The sequence below is a fragment of the Ursus arctos genome, unplaced genomic scaffold (genome assembly GCF_023065955.2).
Source record: "Ursus arctos isolate Adak ecotype North America unplaced genomic scaffold, UrsArc2.0 scaffold_17, whole genome shotgun sequence".
NCBI classification, from domain to species: domain Eukaryota; kingdom Metazoa; phylum Chordata; class Mammalia; order Carnivora; family Ursidae; genus Ursus; species Ursus arctos.
The window spans coordinates 11,935,231-11,939,867 of record NW_026622841.1 but is presented as its reverse complement, the minus strand read 5'-3'; positions in this window follow the sequence as shown (position 1 = coordinate 11,939,867).

Genomic DNA, 4,637 nt, shown 5'->3' with positions numbered 1-4,637 from the left:
TAAAACAAGGTAATTGAGAGACCAGATGGAAAAGAAGTAGATTTGATGGTTGCTCCTGTTTTCTAGGTGGGACTGGGAGGGAAGAGAGACCAGCCGGAGTTGATAGAAAAGGAAGAAAGGGATCAAGAATCTTTAACTTTCTTGCAACCAGAGTAGAAATGGTAGGTATGAAATCATGGGAGATTTGGGAGGAAGGGAATACAAGATTAGAGAGATGGTTCTTGGAGGAGAATCTCTCGGGAACGTTTGTTCCAGATGATTTCAATTCAAGACACTGTCTGATAAGAAAAGGGGTAAATTTTATGAGACTAAAGGATGTCCATGAATTTCAGAGTAGGTAGAGTTTTGGAATCCAAAGAAAACATATAAATATTGTAGTTTAATTTCTAGACAAGGGATCTGAGAAATAACTTGTTTGAGGGCACACAGCTAATTAGTGGAAGAATCTGGATCAGAGCAAGATCCTTCTGACAGAGTAGATTTTTTATTTGTTTATTTTAATATTGCTTCTTGTTATCTAATACTGGGGAGTATGGCGATACCTTCTGATTCTTCCCTGGAATTTCGGAATCAAGTGATTAAGTGGTGGGATCTTTGTGAATAATAAGCATTTGGAAAAGTAAGCAATGGTAAGAAATGAAAATTTGCTTTTCTTTTGCTCATACATTCCACATTTTTTATTAATAAAAATTCTCTCTCTCCCTGTTTGCAGATACACCTTATAGAGGAAGAAAGTTGTAAGGCTGGTTAGAGATTTCGATGGAATTTATTATTGTCTTTTATTACTTTCAAATACTAGCTCAAGAGGAAATCTAATAAGTGCATTATTAAAAAAGAAAAACAACTTACATTTGCATATTGAATTGTGTACGTGTTTGTAGCATTGCTGCAAATATTTCCTCCAAATTTCCTATGTTGACTCAAAGTTATTCTAGAATTCCAGAGTTGGGGTGCTGATATGCTGATTACTTGCCTTCCCCAGAGTTGGGGTGCTGATATGCTGATTGCTTGCCTTCTGTAAAAAGAAAAGTCTACTTTGAAGGTGGTTTAAGAGGCGATGCTGTGCACAAATTTGCACACATTATTAACACTTTGGCAACAGGTGCCTTGCCTCGGTGGGAACATAGAACAGGTACCACAACTCGCTGAGCTGACTCCCACAATGGATTCTTAGTTAGCTTTCAAAAGATAAATAAAATTGCTTCTCACATCTTAAAGAAGGTAATGCGTAAGCACATGCCAAATGACTGTGACGAATTCCATAAAATCAGCTGTCACAAGGAGCAGTTCAACACACTTTGCCTCTTTGTAGGGAGGGAGGTACCCTTTTATAGTAATAGTATGAGTAATGTAATCTACTGAGTCAGTAATAAATTTTGGCTGATACAGTTAAACTCTAATCCTGTTAGATAACTATTATATATTAATTAGTTAAGTAGGTTTCAGCCCTAGTGTTTGAAAATACAATAGATGATAAACTTACATCATGGAACTAATGATAATACCTTGTGTTAAAAGCGTGAAGGAAATATATATATTTATTTATTTATTAGGTATTTGAGGCATATGAATTTAGAAAAGTATTTGAGGTAGGGGATGCTCAGCTTGATACAACTTAGAACTTGGAAAGTGTGTAGGGAGCATGGAGATGTGAAAGAGAGAAGTATGTTTGGGGAATAATAGCTAATTTTTAATTATTGGCACACAGGATGTGTATGAAGTAGGGATAGAGGCAAAGCTAAGGCTATGCTGGAGGTAGGCAGGGTCATGGTCCTAAAGCAATAGTTGATTAGGTATAGGGCCAGGACTGAAGCCAATCAAGGAGAAAATAAATTAGAAATATCATTATGCACAAAAGTTGAAATAAAACTTATAATTTGCCAATCATATTCTCTGTAAATACCATGGAAACTGCGGTGGAAGTATTACCTTATATAATATGGTTAAATTATTGTCATTTTCCAACGAATGAAAATGCAAAGATTTATCTCAAGAGACACGCTTCTTGAAATGAAATTGTGTGGCTTATTCTCAGTCCTTAACCTATTTGATTATTTTTCAGTATTTTATACTATGAAATATTATCATCATTGAAAATCTTTCTGATTGGCCTATATCAAAATATACTATCTAATCATTTCTCCAGTGCCTTCCTCAAGCATGCGCTTCTAGCTGAATCTAATATTACTCCTGCCCCTCCAGTAAGTAAATGTGTTAACTCTCCAATAACCTCACTGTGGGCTACCATGACTGCCCCTACACAGCACACACTTATCTTCACAGGAACAACTACTTCCCTCTCTGGCACTTGTCAAAACCTATTCGGGTCAAGCTCTGGGAAAATGCTACTCTTTACTCGAAGTTCTAATTAACCAGGAAGAATTAATCTTCCCTCTTGCTCCTACAGATGTGTATAACTCTTTATTCCAGGACTAGTATTGTGACCTTCTTTCTTAAATTATCTATTTGTCACCCAAACCTCCAATACAAGATGTTAAGTTATTGAGAGGTCAAGGCCCTGGCCACTGTTGTGTCCCCTAAGACACCTTTTTGTTCAGTTGCCAAGTTCTGCATCCCTCCTTCCCACGTATCTAGGGTGGCGAATCTCTGCTAGATATGCAATCTAATCCCAGTGCCCAGGACTAGTTCTGAACAACCAACTTTCAGGTATAATGTATTTAAGGCATGTACCCATCCATACTGGCCATTGATACATTCCGTTTTATGCTAAGACATGAACCTCTCTGCCAGTTACTCTGACTCAGCTACTCAGCTGATCCTTTCTCTATTCCTTTACCCTTGACTATTCTGTTAATCTTTATGGCAAGGAATAATATCTTCAAGTCCTTTGGTCTCCACCCAGGAGAATTTTTATATTTCCTGAATAGTGATTAATTTTTTAGTGTGTTATTACTGTGCCACGAAATTACCAATAATCTTTATAAGGATGTATTGTTTAAAGGGTGATTTTTTTTAATACAACACTCTTTTCTTGACATGAATGGGGCTTCATATGACATTTTTGCAAAAAACTGTCTGACCTGCCCAACAGCTTTTTTAAAAAAGCAGCAAATGTAGAGTTAAAATTTCAGAGTAGATACTCTCTCAATTCCCAAGACAACAACTTTAAAAGGGAAAACAACAGAGGCCAGTGAAGGAGGTTCTAAGACGCCTGTTTTGTGGCCCTCATGGAACTTTGCACTTCCTGAAATCTCTGGAGGAAGGAAAGTTATTTGTGTTAGCACCGCTGGGGTGAGACGGTCCCTGAGAGTAAGTTAGGGGACTGCTTTGGATGTTGCTTTTTGCTCTTTCCAGCCCCTATGAGATTTCTAGCACACTTGAAGCAATAAGGGAAGGAATCAATTCAACTTTTGTGCTTGTAGAGCAGATTCAGAGATAATACTTGTGTGAAATCACTTCGGTTTCGCATCGCTAGAATTTATGGTTGTACTCAATGCTGTTCTACTAGTTTGCCGGGGCTGTTATAACAAAGTACCACGGATGGGGTGGTTTAAACCAACAATCTGTTTCTTTAGACAGGGGTATGTGGACTGGCTTGGGTGGCAGCAAAGATCAGGGGAATGTCGGACTTCAGAGAGCTCAGCCTCATGTCTACCCACAGCCATCCACTCCAAGGCTCACAGACCCATCCCTTCCTACCGGTGCGCCCTTGCCTTCCCAGAGGAAGGGAGTCAGGGCAAGGATGGTCAAGCAGGCTGTGGGGTTATTAAAACATATTAGAGCTGGATTTGATGGGTTTGTGGAGTTGGCTGAAGACTGGACCGAAAAATGGCCCCTCTTCCTCATCTCTGCATCCCAACAATCCCAGGACCTCGGAAGTCATCCATTTTCCCACCTCAGGATCAGTGGCAGTTTCTTTTTTTTCGGGAAAGAACTTGTTATACTCTGTTATACCCCCACTCAGGAAAATCCATTTCCTTTTATAAAGTGGACACAATCCTATGAGAATCCTTTACTGGGAATCAAAGTCAAGTACAGCTGGCAGAGCTGTGTGACTGGAGCACTCCTGGACAAAATCATGAAGGAAGGGGACAGCTATAAAACCACGCCTGTCTGTGGAGAGGTCACCTCAGGCACCACAGAACTTGGGTGAAAAACTGTGTATTCAGAACAATCCATCTTATAATTAGTTTTTGAGAATAAAGTAAGACGATACATACAATGTTCATGCAATGGGACAAAATCATTCTGATTTGCAATTAGAGCTACCCAAACCTGAACTTATTTAAAAATAGATGAGTCAATCTGCCGGTGACTCTGGGAGCGCAGGGCAATGGCAGGATTTGTGCTTGGATTGTTCTTTCAGTAGATCTGACCAAATGGCATTAATGTGATTTGAACTCTGAAGTTCCAGCCAGAACCTAAAAAGTCTTTTGCTCCATTCCCCTGCTACCTGGAAATCACCGAGTTGAAAATGCCTCCAGTTCTAATCCATTAAAGTTAACAACTTTCAGAGCCATTAGAGATAACGACTTCCTCTGTCACAGTTTCTCATAGGAACCCCCTGTGAAGGATTTATGCAGAAAGCGGATCAAAGGAAAATAAACAAATTCAAATTTTGTGACACAGTGACAGGAGAGATGAGGGGCACGCGCTGCTCTGACAGGAGTCTGACC